At 37.6% G+C, this 19,369-nt stretch overlaps 1 pseudogene; it reads right to left on the bottom strand.

Moving 5' to 3' along the window:
- Positions 1 to 293: 293 nt before the first annotated feature.
- On the bottom strand, positions 294 to 18,736 carry LOC149214242 (L-gulonolactone oxidase 5 pseudogene; annotated as a pseudogene).
- Between the last annotated feature and the right edge of the window lie 633 nt (positions 18,737 to 19,369).

The raw sequence follows: 19,369 nt of genomic DNA, 5'->3' as shown, positions 1-19,369 counted from the left end.
GAACGCTCTATATTGTTTATCAACATTACACATTAAATAGAATACATGGTTTTAGGGATATTAGAAAAGCATCCTAAAAAATAGAAACTAATTTCTATCATGAGTCTACATGAACTAACTCCACCTATTCTAGGATATTCTCCATTATGTTCAACAATAATTTGGATGGGGTAGAAATTTTAATTTAACCACAATGGTGACGCGCTAAATTTCCACCAAATTTTCCATTGGGCGAAATTGTGAGCGCTAAATTTCCACCAAATTTTCCATTGGGCGAAATTGTGAGCGCTAAACTACTCTTTTAAAACATACCAATAAAACCAGACACCTGAAACAAAGACAACAGCAGAATACGATATCAACTTAGTAAGTAGAGGCCATATGAACTTATACGATACTGAGACTGTACCAATATTATGTTCTTCTTGTCTGCAAACACGTGCTTCTGTGTACACCCTCCCAGGTTTGCAGAAGTTGCCTTTATCAGGAGCACACTGCGCATCTTCTGAGCACACGCACAGTCCTTCCAGAGCACATCCATCCTTCTTTATGATCACTCCCGCCTTTCCTATTCCCAGAACACCATCCGTCCACTCATTGGAAAAGAGTCCCTGAGGATCGTATTTGGTTTTGGCTGCCAGAAAGGCCTCGTATTTGCTGTATTTTTTCATGACCCCATCAAATGCAATGTTCCTGTTCTTTCCCCAGTGAGGCAAACCTCCATATTTCATGAGAGCCATTTGCTCAATTTCCTCCCACACATCTTCATCCAGCCTGGGAGGGTTCGGATCATTGGCTCGATAATAAGTCATTTCAATGTCAACTGAATCCTCTTGTTTCCCCAAATAAGCACTTGAAGCTTTTAGACAACGCATCAGAAAACCATTGTATAGTTCAACCCCACACAGACTCTTCAGAACCATTTCCCTAATCTTCTTTACGTCAGAAAGAAATTGTCCGATTTTGCACAAACCTTTGATTCTAGGATCCCATGCGCACGCTGTCTCTAGTCCGTCCTCGGGGCTTCTGAGACAAGATCCTGCAGCTTGCATGTTATTCTAGTACCCAATCACTGGATCCCTGAAACAGAAGATCGTTGTTCTTCAGTCCTGTACCCACTTCCATAATGGAATTAACTTGAACGGCGGCAACAGCACACACGTTGTGAGTGCTATTATGGCTTTGTTCGACCTCCTCTGCAAATTCAAACATTAATGAATTAATAGAAATCAAGAACATCAAATTTGATAAACTCAACCTTAGATGATATAAATATCAATACGTGCATCAATGTGGGTGGGCATGCAGGTTAGATTCTGTTACCTGCTATCCTGGCAGTGGCTAGCAGAGAAGAAAAAGTAGGGCGAAACCCTATGAAATCGTTTACTCCATTGCCGGATGTATTAACAGGCACTCGATCGTCCACTCTATAGACGACCTTTTGCTGATCAGGATGCCACGTAACTTCTGCGAATTCGTGTTCCAGGCCAAACTGCGCTATCCTGTTCTCGAGATCGAAGTCATCTTGCTCAACGTACGCGATGGATCGCTTGAACATCGGTTGCAATTGGAGGGTGACCTGCGCAGCACAGAGAAAAACCTAAAGATCCCTAGTATGGATGAAAATAAATACTCAACCTTGCTATAATCTCTTCTATCAATCAAATCATTGATCCATACAATGAATTGGTAAGAGAAAACACCATAATCAGCCTTGCTATAATCTCTCATCTCAATCAAATCATTGATCCGCAAAAACGATCTCAATCAAATCATTGATCGACAAAACGCTATAATTTCTCTCTAAAAAATGGAAATTCTACCTGAAATTTTTGGAAGTGTCAAGTATAATGATTTTGGGTATTTCAGTGTTTTTAGGGTGTTGAATCTATTTTCACCATGATGCAAACACTTATATGTTATTGGGTATTTCAGTATTTTTTAGGGTGTTGAATCTATTTTTAGCGTCATGATTCAAACACTTATACAATAAGATTTTTTCAAAAAATTCTCACCAGATTCTAAAAAAAAATTCACTATCAAAATAAGATTGTGATCTCCTTAAACAATGTCCATAAAATCATAATAAAGATTGGCCCTCTTTAGACAACACCCATAAAATTATAAAATGTTCATAATCAATACACAATAATTAATAAAATTCTTTCATATAATTTTATAATTCATCATATTGAATCATTTTGGTCTAAGTTTGGAATCAACTAATTGAAATTATTACGCCGTAAGGCGTTCCCTCTGAAATGAATTCCCCTCCCTGCCCTCATGTCATCTCTCCCCTCCGTCTGATGAATCATTAGACGATTGGAGTGTTTCCAGCCGTTGATTTAACATGTCAAATTCGGTTCATCTTTCACCCAGTTGATTGAACATGCCAAAACCTTGTTGTCTTTCCCGAACGTGACATAATCGAGTTTTGAGGCGTGGGCATTGGTGTACGTGTTGGGCATGCATCTTCCCGTGCCATTACCATGGTTAACGAACTCATCCAGTTGCAACTCATCATCTTGGCCAGGAAGAGCTGTCGAAGAACCTGTTTCTTACAAAGTACCCTTCTTTGGAATTGCAGGCAGTGTTTTTTGTCGTGAATGAAGCAAGAAGTTACAGGCAATGCCATGCTCGCCTCTCACATACTTGATTTTGATGGATATGTCGAATTTTTTCAGACCTGGTTGTTTCTTCGAATCTTTATTCGAAGTTTTAGTTTGGCTCCATGGTGCTCGTAACTCCACTGGAGGAAAGGCTCTGAGGAGGCAGAACGCCACCAAGTTAGTGGTTACCTCCATTTGGGTTCTGCAAAGGCTTATAAGGCTTTCGTTCTTGACCTTTAGGGTTTCGACCAATAAATTTTAGGGTTTTAACGTTAGGGCTTTTAATGTTTCAGGTTGCTCATAAGTGTGTTCCATTGCCATTTCCTTCTGGCCATAAAAATGGATTTGTTTATGATATGGGTGCGTATGGATGGATAGACTTGATGGGAATGTATGTCTACTGAACAAGAGGTCCCATGGATTCTTTGTTTTTGCTCGGTGCACATGGATACTCTGGCCCATTATATGCTTTCTATATGGTTTTAGATATACAGTTTTGATAGTTTGTATCTGTTGAATGTTGTAGCAGTTAGTATTTGTATATGCATAGAGTGTTGAACATGGAGACATTTGAAAAGGGATATCTTGAATATTTTGAACATCGAACTATGTACTGGTTTTCCTAAGAAAATAGCCTCCTCTTTTAACTAAGGTTTTCACCATTCTAAAGTTCATTTGTGCAGATAACCTCCAGGAGGGTAGCCATCGCTGTCACAGAGGACTCAGATGCACCAGGGGAGGAAGACAGCTGAAACGAAATGAGCTACAAAATACAAATGTCAGAGTTGTGAGGGGAGGTCGAAAGGATCTGATCAACCATCCTCGAGGATGAATGCCTAGAATCGAAGCTTGATGAGGTTAAGCCAGCCATGAGAAGTTGGATCACGGATGGGTTTGGCCTGCACGGGGGCTAGGGCAGAACCCTAGCCATCGCCATTTCTTCATGTAGCACGAGCTCCATTCCCTATCCTTCAAATGCATTTGAGTTCTTACTAAAGATTATGGAGGCCCTATTGGAATTTTAGGTTCCACTCCAGGTTCTAATTAGGATGCGATGGCCCTTTTCTCCACCTTCTACTACTTTCTTGCATCATAAGTAAATAGTTTCACAATAAATCTAGGATGCTTTTGCATCATAAGAAATTATTTTAATCATAAATCCAGGATATCATATTTTTTTTAAACACGTGGTTTTGTTACAGGGAAATTTTTTGAAGCATGACCCAGAAAAGGAAAAAAAAAATAAAGAATCTATAAAATTAACCAGCAGACATACAATTTTGATGTTGGAGCTACTTGTGATGTTCTCTAAATCAAGTTTCCTACCACCTGTTTGGCATAGATCAGTGGTCCCAATTTATTCTATGGAGCCTAGACTAGGAAATGAATTGCATGTACTATATACCACGAATTTCATTAGATCATTCCCACAACTCCTAAGGCGAAAAAAATCCCTCCATAAATTTATAGAACTGATAGCCTCCACCTGCAACACTGATTCTTTGGCAGTTTTTACTTTGCTTCGTCCAATCATCACTACCTGCTGGATGCACAAGAATGTAGATGCAGTTGTTTTCTTCTAATGTCGAAGATATATGATGAAGCATTGTAAAGGTTGCGATAGGGGATTCTGCCTCATTCTCGATGACATGCAATAGGTCCTATTTATACCCATGGCAACCATTTGTTAGGCAATTTGAACATGGCAATAGGCACCAGGAATTAGAGTCTTTTTAATGTACTAGGCATCCGAAGAGCAAGCATGGTTGTGATCTCTTCTATAGTCTCGAATGCAATGCATTGACATCTCTATTCCTTTGCAACAGAGACTGTTCGGAATGAAATGCATTGACATAAGCAAACCTCTACATGGAATGGTGCAGACCCTAAAGGAAGGAAATTCAGGCGTATGGAATCCACACCATGGGAATGCCAAATATACTTCATGAATTGCTTCATAGAGGAACTAGCCATGTGACCTCACAACATTACAACAACATCATTTCCATATTCCTTTTCATCTTCAGATTTCCTTGTACATGTGGTCAGTCCAAAACCATTAATTTCCTTCATCTCAGGACTTCTATTTGTAGCCAAAACATTTTTGGCACTATTCTCCAGATCGAGCCTACCTCTTAACAGACTTGTAACAAAAATTTCTAAATTTCCTACCCAAGAAAGTCTTACATCTAGAATATTGCTACTTGCTTTTACAACTTCAGCTTCGCTGACCTCAAATTGTGTCAAGGGAATAGAAGATAGTGTGCCAACCATGGAACCAAGTATGCGATCAATAGCTGCAACATGGATCAGATTCCTTTCCACTTCTTCAATAAAGCCATTTCTAAATATAATGAAAGAGAGAAGTAGTCCTAATCTCTTATAGCTAAAATCTATCACTCCCAAACAATGTTCATGCCATCCCACATTTATAACAAAATAGTGAGGGAATGACGGAATTTTCTTAACAAAAAGTTAAATTCCATACCATACTTGTGTGAAAACGAGAACTTAAGTTTGAGCAAAGTGATGAGAGAGTATAAACTAATTTTAACATACTAGATTGTAAAATTCCTCCGATTATGTAGCTAAGCTTCATGAGCTCTTGGCAACTTCTGCTTATAATCGGCTCCCTAAAAATACTATTAATTATATCACTAACTTGGTGATCCAAGCCATAAATATTTGTCCATTGATCCTCTTACTCACTAACATTTTCACTATGACCTGGAGTTTGATGTGCATTATTCTACACTTTAGTAGTTGGGATATTCAAACCAGAAAACATGTCAATGATGGAGATACTCGTGATGCCCACTAATTCACCAGTTAGACCTTTGGATGCAGCTTCAGTATGCTTTAGTGTCTTTGTTTTCACAATGATTGTCATTTCAGGAGCATCTAGATAGTAGTTAGTATAGGGATTTCCACTTGCATTTTCATTATGAATTGGTGCTTGATGTGTTTGCAGATGAAACTATTTTCTTCCGATATCGAAGAAATATGATGAAGCATTTCACAGAATGTAGCAAGGGATTCTTCCCCATTCTCAGTGACATGCAATAGGGCCTGTTTATACCCATGGAAGCCATTTGTTAGGAAATTTGAGCATGGCAATAGGCAACAGGAATGATAGTCTTTTTAATGTATGAGGCATCTGAAGAGAAAGCATGGTTGTGATCTTTTCTACCATCCGGAATGCAATGCATTGACATCTATGCTCCTCTACAACAGAGACTGTCCGAAATGCAATGTATTGACATCAGAAAACCTTTGCATGGATTGGTGCAAACCCTAAAGGAAGGAAATTCAAGCATATGGAATCAACACCATGAGAATGGTGGATATACTTCATGAATTGCTTCATAGAGGAACTGGGCATGTGACCTGACAACATTATAACAACAACATTACCATATTCCTTTTCATCTTCAGATTTCCTTGTACATGTGGTCAGTCCAAACCCATTAATTTCCTTTAGCTCAGGACCTCTATTGGTAGGCAGAACATCTCTGGCACCAATCTCTAGATCGAACCTACCTCTTAACAGGCTTGTAACAAAAATTGCTATATTTCCTACCCAAGCAATTCCTACATCAGGAATATTGCTACTTGCTGCTTTTACAACTTCAGCTTCACCGACCTCAAATTGTGCCAAGGCAATAGCGGATAGCCATGCCAACCATGCAACCAAGTATGCAATCAACAACTACAACATGGATCAGATTCCCCACCACTCCTTCAATAAAGGCATTTCTAAATACAATGAAAGAGAGAAGCAGTCCCAATTTCTGATAACCAAAATCTATTTCTCCTAGACAACATTCATTTCGTCCCACATTTATAAAAAAATAGTGTGGGAATGACGACATTTTCTTAGCAAAAAGTTCAATTCCATACCATACTCCTCTAAAAATAGGAACATAAGTTTGAGAAAAGTGGTGAGACAGTATAAACTAATTTTAACATACTAGATTGTGAAATTCCTGTCATTATGAAGCTAAACTTCATGATCTCTTGAGCTCTTGGCAACCTCTGCTTACAAGCTACTCCCTAAAAATCATATTAATTATATGCATATAGATATAGTAGCTGTATGGTTAATGTTGTTGTATGGTTATAGTGGCTGGTGTAGTTGTAAAAAAAATTGTACTAACAGATTTAATTCAACCCAAGGTCAATTTGATGGCCTCTTCTAGTGGGATGACATGCATTCTTGGAAATTCCACATCCAAAGGGATGGAATTGGTTTGGCATATAAGGGTGATGATATCTAGTGTAATGCAATCTACCAATCCCTTATGGAAAGTTGAAAACTTGAGTAATGAATTATTCATGACAATTAATGAGGATATGATGTCGTATTTGGTCATGACAGTAAGGAAAGGAAGTAGATTACTAAAGTGGAAATAGATAATAGTGTAACAGTGAATTTCATCCCCTCTGGATTTGGATGTGCTTTGTCCCTTTTCAACAAGTAATCAAATTCAAATAGCAAGGAGAAACTAATCCAAGACTCTACAAAATAATCCAAACCCATTTCTATTTTGTCTCAGACATCCACCAACTGTTATTTCACAGTACGTTTAAACCTAAGAGTTGGGTTTTCATGTGTCAAGTACTACTGGGTGCACTGCATAGGCATGATATTTGCAGGCCAGCCGCCAAACAATGCTCATGCAGTTCTTACCAGCACCCATCATCAAAGCTCAGAGCATAGCTTCCAGCATCATATTTGAATCCCCGAGATGGCCTTGTTGTATCTATCATGTTTCTCAACTTGGCTCCCCAATTTCCCAGGGTTAAGGCATGATATTTGCAGGCCAAGTAATGTTCATGCAGTTCCTTCCAGCACCCATCATCAAAGTGCAGAGCATAGCTTCCAACATCATATTTGAATCCCTGAGATGGCCTTGTTGTAGTTATCGTGTTTCTCAACTTGGATCCCTAATTTCCTAGGGTTCCACATTCCCTTTGCTATAACCACATGAGCATTTCAAATGATATTAGCATTAATACTAGAGTTCTGTAGGGAAGGAACTATGGGCCAAGAAAAATACATATATTAGAAGCCAGCGGTGAGGTCTCAGACATGACAAGGGTAATGGCAGGGGAATCTTGTGAGAGTACTATCCCCTGTGTAGACATTTCCTAAACCTTTGACATGGTCCCAAGGGCAATCAGATGAGTTTGTTCCCAAGTTTCAATCAATCTTGGAAGAGACTATATAGAGCCACTAAGAGTCTGCAGAAACACAGAGTACTTCGTAATAAAAAACTGTAAAGTCCCAATGGTGGTCAGCTATAATTATGACTGGTGTGTTCCACTGCCATTTCCTTCTGGCCATAAAAATGGATTTGTTTATGATATGGGTGCATATGGATGGATAGACTTGATGGGAATGTATGTCTACTGAACAAGAGGTCCCATGGATTCTCTGTTTTTGCTCGGTGCACATGGATACTCTGGCCCATTATATGCTTTCTATATGGCTTTAGATATACAGTTTTGATAGTTTGTATCTGTTGAATGTTGTAGCAGTTAGTATTTGTATATACATAGAATGCTGAACATGGAGACATTTGAAAAGGGATATCTTGAATATTTTGAACATCGAACTATGTACTGGTTTTCCTAATAAAATAGCCTCCTCTTTTAACTAAGGTTTTCACAATTATGAATTTCATTTGTGCAGATCAACTCCAAGAGGGTAGCCATCGCCATCACAGAGGACTTAGATGCACCAAGGGAGGAATATAGCTGAAATGAAATGAGCTGCAAAATACAAATGTCGAAGTTGTGAGGGGAGGTCGAAAGGATCTGATCGACCATTCCCAAGGACGAATGCCTAGAATCGAAGCTTGATGAGGTTAAGCTGGCCATGAGAAGTTGGATCACAGATTGGTTTGGCCTGCATGGGGGTTAGGGCAGAACCCTAGCCATCGCCATTTCTTCATGCAGCGCGAGCTCCATTCCCTATCCTTCCAATGCATTTGAGTTCTTACTAAAGATTATGGAGGGCCTATTGGAATTTTAGGTTCCACTCCAGGCTCTAATTAGGATGTGATGGCCCTTTTCTACACCTTCTACTACTTTCTTGCATCATAACTAAATAATTTCACAATAAATCTAGGATGCTTTTGCATCATAAGAAATTTTTTTAATCATAAATCCAGGATATCATTTTTTTTAAACATATGGTTTTGTCGTAGGGAAATTTTTTGAAGCATGACGTAGAAAAGGAAAACAAAAATAAAGAATCTGTAAAATTAACTAGCAGACATATAATCGCATTGATGTTGGAGCTACTTGTGATGTTATCTAAATCAATTTTCCTGCCACCTATTTGGCATAGATCAGTGGTCCCAGTTTGTTCTATGGAGCCTAGACTAGGAATTGAATTGCATGTACTATATACCATAAATTTCATTAGATCATTTCCAAAACTCCTAAGGCGAAAAAAATCCCTCCATAAATTTATAGAACTGATAGCCTCCACTTGTAACACTGATTCTTTGGCAGTTTTTACTTTGCTTGGTCCAATCATCACTGCCTGTTGGATGCACAAGAATGCAGATGCAACTGTTTTCTTCTGATATCGAAGATATATGATGAAGCATTTCAAAGGCTGCGGTAGGGGATTCTGCCTCATTCTCGCTGACATGCAACCGGTCACATTTATACCCATGGCAGCCATTTTTTAGGAAATTTGAACATGGAAATAGGCACCAGTAATTAGAGTCTTTTTAATGTACTAGGCATCTGAAGAGCAAGCGTGGTTGTGATATCTTCTATAGTCGGGAATGCACTGCATTCACATCTCTATTCCTCTGCAATAGAGACTGTCCGAGATGCAATGCATTGACATAACCAAAACTCTGCATGGAATGGTGCAGACCTAAAGGAAGGAAATTCAGGCCTATGGAATCCACACCATGGGAATGCCAGATATACTTCATGAATTGCTTCATAGAGGAACTGGGTGTGTGACCTCACAACATTACAACAACATCATTTCCATATTCCTTTTCATCTTCAGATTTCCTTGTACATGTGGTCAGTCCAAAACCATTAATTTCCTTCATCTCAGGACCTCTATTTATAGCTAGAACATTTTTGGCACTAATCTCCAAATCGGGGCTACCTCTTAACAGGCTTGTAACAAAAATTTCTAAATTTCCTACCCAAGAAAGTCCTACATCAGGAATATTGCTACTTGTTTTTACAACATCAGCTTTGCCGACCTAAAATTGTGCCAAGGCAATAACAGATAGCGTGCCAACCATGGAACCAAGTATGTAATCAACAGCTGCAACATGGATCAGATTCCCTGACACTTCTTCAATAAAGCCACTTCTAAATACAATGAAAGAGAGAAGCAAGCCTAATCTCTGATAGCTAAAATATATCACTCCCAAACAACATTCATGCCATCCCACATTTATAACAAAATAGTGAGGGCGTGATGACATTTTCTTAACAAAAAGTTAAATTCCATACCATACTCGTGTGAAAACAAGAACTTAAGTTTGAGCAAAGTGATGAGATAGTATAAACTAATTTTAACATACTAGATTGTGAAATTCCTCCGATTATGTAGCTAAGCTTCTTGAGCTCTTGGCAACTTCTGCTTACAAACGGCTCCCTAAAAATCCTATTAATTATATCACTAACTTGGTGATTCAAGCCATAAATCTTTGTCACTGATCCTCTTACTCACTAACATTTTCACTATGACCTGAAGTTTGATGTGCATTATTCTGCACTTTGGCAGTTGGGATATTCAAAACAGAATGCATGTCAATGTTGGAGATACTCGTGATGTCCGCTAATTCACTAGTTAGACCTTTAGATGCAGCGTCAGTATGCTTTAGTGTCTTTATTTTCACAATTCTTGTCATTTCAGGAGCATCTAGATAGTAGTTAGTATAGGCATTTCCACTTGCATTTTCATTATGAATTGTTTCTTGATGTGTTTGCTTGGTCCAGTCATCACTGCCCACTGGACGCACTAGAATGCAATCAATCTCAAAAGAGACTGTATAGAGCCACTAAGAGTCTGCAAAAACACAGAGTACTTTGTAATAAAAAATTGTAAAGTCCCAATGGTGGTCAGCTATAATTATAACTGGTGTGTTCCACTGCCATTTCCTTCTGGCCATAAAAATGGATTTGTTTATGATATGGGTGCGTATGGATGGATAGACTTGATGGGAATGTATGTCTACTGAACAAGAGGTCCGATGGATTCTCCGTTTTTGCTCAGTGCACATGGATACTCTGGACCATTATATGCTTTCTCTATGGCTTTAGATATACAGTTTTGATAGTTTGTATCTGTTGAATGTTGTAGCAGTTAGTATTTGTATATACATAGAATGCTGAACATGGAGACATTTGAAAAGGGATATCTTGAATATTTTGAACATTGAACTATGTACTGGTTTTCCTAAGAAAATAGCCTCCTCTTTTAACTAAGGTTTTCACAATTCTGAAGTTCATTTGTGTAGATCAACTCCAGGAGGGTAGCCATCGCTGTCACGGAGGACTCAGATGCACCAGGGGAGGAAGACAGCTGAAACGAAATGAGCTGCAAAATACAAATGTCAGAGTTGTGAGGGGATGTTGAAAGGATCTGATCAACCATCCTCCAGGACGAATGCCTAGAATTGAAGCTTGATGAGGTTAATCCAACCATGAGAAGCTGGATCACGGATGGGTTTGGCCCGCAAGGGGGCTAGGGTAAAACCCTAGCCGTCACCATTTCTTCATGCAGCGCGAGCTGCATTCCCTATCCTTCCAATGCATTTAAGTTCTTACTAAAGATTATGGAGGCCCTATTCGAATTTTAGGTTCCACTCCAGGTTCTAATTAGGATGTGATGGCCCTTTTCTCCACCTTCTACTACTTTCTTGCATCATAAGTAAATAGTTTCACAATAAATCTAAGATGCTTTTGCATCATAAGAAATTATTTTAATCATAAATCCAGGATATCCTTTTTTTTAAACACATTGTTTTGTTGCAGGGAAAATTTTTGAAGCATGACCTAGAAAAGGAAAACAAAAATAAAGAATCTATAAAACTAACTAGCAGACATACAATTGCATTGATGTTGGAGCTACTTGTGATGTTCTCTAAATCAATTTTCCTACCACCTGTTTGGCATAGATCAATGCTCCTAGTTTGCTCTATGGAGCCTAGACTAGGATTGAATTACATGTACTATATATCACGAATTTCATTAGATCATTCCCACAACTCCTAAGGCGAAAAAAATCCCTCCATATATTTATAGAACTGATAGCCTCCCCCTGCAACACTGATTCTTTGGTAGTTTTTACTTTTCTTGGTCCAATCATCACTGCCCGTTGGACGCACAGGAATGCAAATGCAACTGTTTTCTTCTGATATCGAAGATATATGATGAAGCATTTCAAAGGCTGTGGTAGGGGATTCTGCCTCATTCTCGGTGACATGCAACAGGTCCTATTTATACCCATGGCAGCCATTTGTTAGGCAATTTGAACATGGCAATAGGCACCAGGAATTAGAGTCTTTTTAATGTACTAGGCATCCGAAGAGCAAGCGTGGTTGTGATCTCTTCTATAGTCTGGAATGCAATGCATTGACATCTCTATTCCTCTGCAACAGAGACTGTCCAGAATGCAATGCATTGACATAACCAAACCTCTACATGGAATGGTGCAGACCCTAAAGGAAGGAAATTCAGGCCTATGGAATCCACACCATGGGAATGCTAGATATACTTCATGAATTTCTTCATAGAGGAATTGGGCGTGTGACCTCAGAACATTACAACAACATCATTTCCATATTCCTTTTCATCTTCAGATTTCCTTGTACATGTGGTCAGTCCAAAATCATTAATTTCCATCCTCTCAGGACCTCTATTTGTAACCAAAACATTTCTGGCACTAATCTCCAGATCGAGCCTACCTCTTAACAGGCTTGTAACAAAAATTTCTAAATTTCCTACCCAAGCAAGTCCTACATCAGGAATATTGCTACTTGCTTTTACAACTTCATCTTCGCCAACCTCAAATTGTGCCAAGGCAATAGCAGATAGTGTTCCAACCATGGAACCAAGTATGTAATCAACAACTGCAACACGGATCAGATTCCCTGCCACTTCTTCAATAAATCCATTTCTAAATACAATGAAAGAGAGAAGCAGTCCTAATCTCTGATAGCTAAAATCTATCACTCCCAAACAACGTTCATGCCGTCCCACATTTATAACAAAATAGTGAGGGCGTGATGGCATTTTCTTAACAAAAAGTTAAATTCCATACCATACTCGTGTGAAAACAAGAACTTAAGTTTGAGCAAAGTGATGAGACAATATAAACTAATTTTAACATACTAGATTGTGAAATTCCTCCAATTATGTAGCCAAGCTTCATGAGCTCTTGGCAACTTCTACTTACAAATGGCTCCCTAAAAATCCTATTAATTATATCACTAACTTGGTGATCCAAGCTATAAAATCTTTGTCCATTGATCCTCTTACTCACTAACATTTTCACTATGACCTGAAGTTTGATGTGCATTATTCTGCACTTTGGCAGTTGGGATATTCAAACCAAAAAACATGTCAATGTTGGAGATACTTGTGATGTCCGCTAATTCACCAGTTAGACCTTTGGATGGAGCTTCAGTATGCTTTAGTGTCTTTGTTTTCACAATGCTTGTCATTTCAGGAGCATCTAGATAGTAGTTAGTATAGGGATTTCCAATTGCATTTTCATTATGAATTGGTTCTTGATGTGTTTGCTTGGTCCAATCATCACTGCCCATTAGACGCACTAGAATGTAGATGAAACTGTTTTCTTCCAATGCCGAGGAAATATGATGAAGCATTTTACAGAATGCAGCAAGGGATTCTTCCCAATTCTCCGTGACATGCAACGCGTCCTGTTTATACCCATGGCAGCCATTTGTTAGGAAATTTGAACATGGCAATAGGCACCAGGAATGATAGTCTTTTTAATGTACGAGGCATCCGAAGAGAAAGCATGGTTGTAATCTCTTCTACTATCCGGAATGCAATGCATTGACATCTCTGCTCCTCTGCAACAGAGATTGCCCGGAATGCAATGTATTGACATAAGAAAACCTCTGCATGGATTGGTGCAGACTCTAAAGGAAGGAAATTCAAGCATATGGAATCCACAGCATGGGAATGGTGGATGTACTTCATGAATTGCTTCATAGAGGAACTAGGCATGTGACTTGACAAGATTATAACATCAACATTACCATATTCCTTTTCATCTTCAGATTTCCTTGTACATGTGGTCAGTCCAAACCCATTAATTTCCTTTAGCTCAGGACCTCTATTGGTAGGCAAAACATCTCTGGCACTAATCTCCAGATCAAACCTACCCCTTAACAGGCTTATAACAAAAATTGCTATATTTCCCACCCAAGCAATTCCTACATTAGGAATATTGCTACTTGCTGCTTTTACAACTTCGGCTTCACCGACCTCAAATTGTGCCAAGGAAATAGTAGAAATCCATGCCAACCATGCAACCAAGTATGCAATCAACAACTACAACATTGATCAGATTCCCCACCACTCCTTCAATAAAGGCATTTATAAATACAATGAAAGAGAGAAGCAGTCCCAATCTCTGATAACCAAAATCTATTACTCCCAGGCAACATTCATTTCGTCCCACATTTATAACAAAATAGTGTGGGCATGATGACATTTTCTTAGCAAAAAGTTCAATTCCATACCATAATCCTCTAAAACTAGGAACGTAAGTTTGAGAAAAGTGGTGAGACAGTATAAACTAATTTTAACATACTAGATTGGGAAATTCCTCTCATTATGAAGCTAAGGTTCATGAGCTCTTGAGCTCTTGACAACCTCTTCTTACAAGCTGCTCCCTAAAAATCATATTAATTATATGCATATAGATATAGTTGTTGTATAGTTCATGTTGTTGTATGGTTATAGTGGTTGGCGTAGTTGTTAAAAAAATTGTACTAACAGATTTAATTCAACCCAAGGTCAATTTGATGGCCTCTTCTAGTGGGACGCCATGCATTCTTGGAACTTCCACACCCAAAGGGATGGGATTGGTTTGGCATATAAGGGTGATGATATCTAGTTTAATGTAATCTACCAATCCCTTATGGAGAGTTGAAAACTTGAGTAATGAATTATTCATGACGATTAATGAGGATATGATGTCATAGTTGGTCATGACATTAAGGCAAGGGAGTAGATTACTAAAGTGGAAATAGATAACAGTATAATAGTGAATTTCATCCCCTTCAGATTTGGATGTGCTTTGTCCCTTTTCAACTAGTAATGAAATTCAAATAGCAGGGAGAAACTAATCCAAGACTCTACAAAATAATCCAAACCCATTGCTATTTTGTCTCAGACATCCACCAACTATTATTTCAGAGTACGTTCAAACCTAAGAGTTGGGTTTGCATGTGTCAAGTACTACTGGGTGCACTGCATCTGCATGATATTTGAAGGCCAAACAATGCTCATGCAGTTCTTGCTAGCACCCATCATCAAAGTTCAGATCATAGCTTCCAGCATCATATTTGAATCACTGAGATGGCCTTGTTGTAGCTAACATGTTTCTCAACTTGGCTCCCTAATTTCCCACGGTTAAGGCGTGATATTTGCAGGCCAAGTAATGCTCATGCAGTTCCTTCCAGCACCCATCATCAAAGTTCAGAGCATAGCTTCCAACATCATATTTGAATTGCTGAGATGCCCTTATTGTAGCTATCATGTTTCTCAACTTGGATCCCTAATTTCCCAGGGTTCCACATTCCCTTTTCTATAACCACATGATCATTTCAAATGATATTTCCATTAATACTGGAGTTCTGCAGGGAAGGAACTACAGGCCAAGAAAAATACATATATTAGAAGCCAGCGGTGAGGTCTCAGACATGACAAGGGTAATGGCAGGGGAATCTTGTGAGAGTACTATCCACTGTGCAGACATTTCCTAAACCTTTGACATGGTCCCAAGGGAAATGAGAGGAGTTTGTTCCCAAGTTTCAATCAATCTCAGAAAGACTGTATAGAGCCACTAAGAGTCTGTAGAAACATAGAGTACTTCGTAATAAAAACTATAAAGTCCCAATGGTGGTCAGCTATAATTATAACTTTTGCATGTGTATTCATTTTTATGGATTCACCCCCTTGAAAAATCACTGAACTTCCATTTCTGCTTATGTGACAGCTTATATGTTGAGGACTTGGTCTGAATTCCACTACCTATTGAAAGGCACATTATAGAAACTTTCAAAAAGGCCAGCAAATAGAAGAAGGGAAACAGGTTTGTCAAAGATATTATAATCTAAGGTTGCAGATCACAAATGGCATTACTGCTGCAAAAGCTTGATTTGAAAAGTACGGGGTTGAAAATGCTCCCTGGTAGTTTTGGGGAGCTTTCTTCGTTGAGAAGTCTAAGGATCCAACCTAATTTGTTCCGTCTTAAGGACATTGGCAACTTTTTAGAGAGGGGCCTACTTTCTGTTCCGTGGTAATCAAATTCACTCATCAACTTTGATGAGTATTAACACTATATTATGATTAATCTTTTAATGATTTTAACCAATGACACAAATCACAATTATTTAAATTATTTTCACAAATCAAATAGAATGGGTAAAAATCAATTTTAAAAATCATGTAAAGAGCAGTTTAAAAATAAAATTCAGAGATTCGTTTTTCAATGTTAAATTTTTAATTTTTTTTTCTTCAGATTTATATTGTTTGTTCTTTCGAATATTCGTAGTTGTTCGTTGTTTCTTCTTCGTTCATGTCTAAGAAATTTAATTTAGACATTTCTAAATTAAATGTAATAAATTATAATGCACATGGTTATTGTTCGCTATTGTTTTTTAGTTCATGTCTAAGAAATTTCTAAATTAAATTGTAATAAATTCTATTACATATTGTTATTTATTATTTTTTCTTTTTATAAATTATAATGCACATTGCTATTTATTATTTTTTCTTTTCAATTTTTTTATTATTTTTTCTAAAACATTTAAAAGAATTTCATATTAGATTGTTGGAATCCATAGTGCACATTGTTTCTCATTTTGGCTATAAGAGATTTCTATAGTAAGAAATTTGACCTTTTGGTATCTGTATTGCAATTCTATAAATGTTTTTAATATGAATTTGGTTTTTAATATGTATATATGAATTTGGTTTTTAAATTATACATATTAAGAGTTTTGGCCCTTTGGTATTTGTGGTGCAATTTTATAAATGCTTTTAATATGGATTTGGTTTTTGAACTATATATTTTTGTTTATTTAGTCAATTCTTTTAACTTTAAGAGTAATAAAATAATTAGATTATTTTATCATATATTATTTTTAATTTTAAGAGTAATAAAATAATTAGATTATTTTTATATCATTATAGAAGGAATTTTGTATAATTGAATAGCTAGTTTTATTATTAATGAAAGAATAATTCTAATAATTTTTTATTTTTTATTTTATTTGGTTGCAAATAATCTTAGTAAGGTGTTATTAGTTTGTAAGATCTATTTCCTATATCTAAATATTTAGTTGCTTATCACCCTACTAGACCTCTTTCCTCTCATACAATATTCATGTATGTACATAAAATCCCAATCAGGCTTCTCTATGTTAGTTTTACCCTCAACATGTTGTCATTTGCAACCATATCTCCTTCTACAAGCCACAATCTCTTGGCTTTGAAACCACTTGTCGTAAAAAATAAGATAGAAATAAATACATTTTATAATACATGATAACACAAAAACAATTAAAAATACATGAACACCATATTTTACCCTAGAATCCCTTACGAGAAAATTGAATAATATATCTACTATTTCTCATGGCTTAAAAGAATCCAAACTAGCCAAAGTGAGCCCTCCAATCAATTCAGGAATATTACAATAGAGAATCCTCAAGATTTTAACAACTTCATCACATATAATTGACAGGCTCTAAGACCATGGGCCACAAAAGTCAGCTGCCCACATTTAAGATTTCGTTTTAGCTTTATTATTACTTAGTATACAAGCAAATGATGTAATCAAGTAAAAAACATAGTAAATTACTCCATAATGGTTTTCCTCATCATTTTTAATACTAATAAAAATCTTCGCTATATCCCTGGTAACTTTGTAAAAATATTCTCCTAGTAAGAAGTCAAAGAAAACTTCATATGGATGATCCAATTAAATACTTTCTTTTCAATATTTATCTAGTTTCTAAAATTTCTTATAACATACTACAGCCTTAAGGCGTTTCCATTGCAACATGTGGTGCAATTGCTAGTTTAGTATAATTCATTATTAAGATTTTCTGTTTAGTATAATGTATTATTAAAATTTTGAATATTATTACCTTAAATAACTTAGATAGATATTTAAAAAAAACTAATATGATTCATCATCATTATCTTAATAATAAACTACATAAATATTTATAACACTTAATGATTCCAAATTTCTACCAAAATTATTCAATGCAATCAATCCCAAGAATTACAACAAGGCCATTTGAATCACAGAAACCTAGGCTGAGAAATTAAATTCCTTTTTACAAATATTGCAAATCATTCATACCTGACAAATGACTCCGAGAATCCCAAAGAAACTTTGAGCGCATTTAGCTCCTTATCTGCTTCATTGAGGGTCACAACCTTAGCATATCCCTCGTCTTCCGAAGCTGGGACTACTAATCTCATGCCCACAACAAATTCATGAACAGCACTGCCCTTGCCAAAGAGGGAACTATCATGAGCACCAGTGCCTAGCATTCCCCCTAGGGTTACACCCAACCAGTATGGCGAATAAGGTAACGCAAGACCTTCGTTGGCAGCGGCATCAATGAGTTCCTTAAGGGTCACACCACTTTCGAACGTCATCCTCATTCTGCGTTCGTCCACAGCAACAACATGGTTTAGATGCAGAGTGCTGATGATGAGACCGGCGTCTCCAGCAGGGCATACAAGTTTGGGAATGCTGTGGGCGTAGCGAGTCACAACTCTCATCTTCTGGTTCTTCTGAACGGCCTCGGCAACGTAGGCCACAAGCTGCTCTTCGGTGGGATACACAACCTGCGCAACCCTGCAGGTGCTACGATCAGGAAACACACCATAAGCATTAGAAACTATGCAGTTAGTGGATCCATCGGAGCATTTCACCACGGGACCAGGCGGGCTAGATTTCACAATGGAGAGTAACTGAAAAAAGGCATAGCATGAGAACAAAATAGCTGCCATGTGAAACTCCATTGCGCAACGTAACTAATGAACGGAAGCAGAGTACGCATGAGAACTTAGTTTTGACAGGCGTATATTGAGCACAGGAAGAGTGAGGGGCCATTTAAATGAAATGGCCTCACGTTCTGTCTGGTCCCAGAGGTAGCTGAATCGTTGCTATCAGCGACTTAGTTCGGCTCTCTTGCACGTTGCACACATGGGTTTCTAAACCATACCAGGAATTTAACAATTTCCAAGCTCTAGCTATCGAATAAAAGATTAATCACTGAAATGTTTTTCATAGGCAAATTTGTCCTTTTGTTTTTGTCTTCTGTATCCATCCCAACGTAGTTTCTATGTGGTTGCTGACATCCCTGCCAGTTGCACGGTGTCCATTTGATTTTTAATGGTGTTGCAAGTTATTATTAGATATTGGTCGCTAGCTGTCCAATAAAAATTTCACCACTTAAATGATTTTAATGCGCAAATTTATA

This window comes from Pinus tabuliformis, chromosome 1_1, assembly GCF_031772625.1.
Source record: "Pinus tabuliformis cultivar Carrire ecotype Pingquan chromosome 1_1, CPIR1, whole genome shotgun sequence".
NCBI lineage: Eukaryota > Viridiplantae > Streptophyta > Pinopsida > Pinales > Pinaceae > Pinus > Pinus tabuliformis.
The sequence above is the reverse complement of the archived record's forward strand: the minus strand, read 5'-3'. Positions and strand labels throughout refer to the sequence as shown.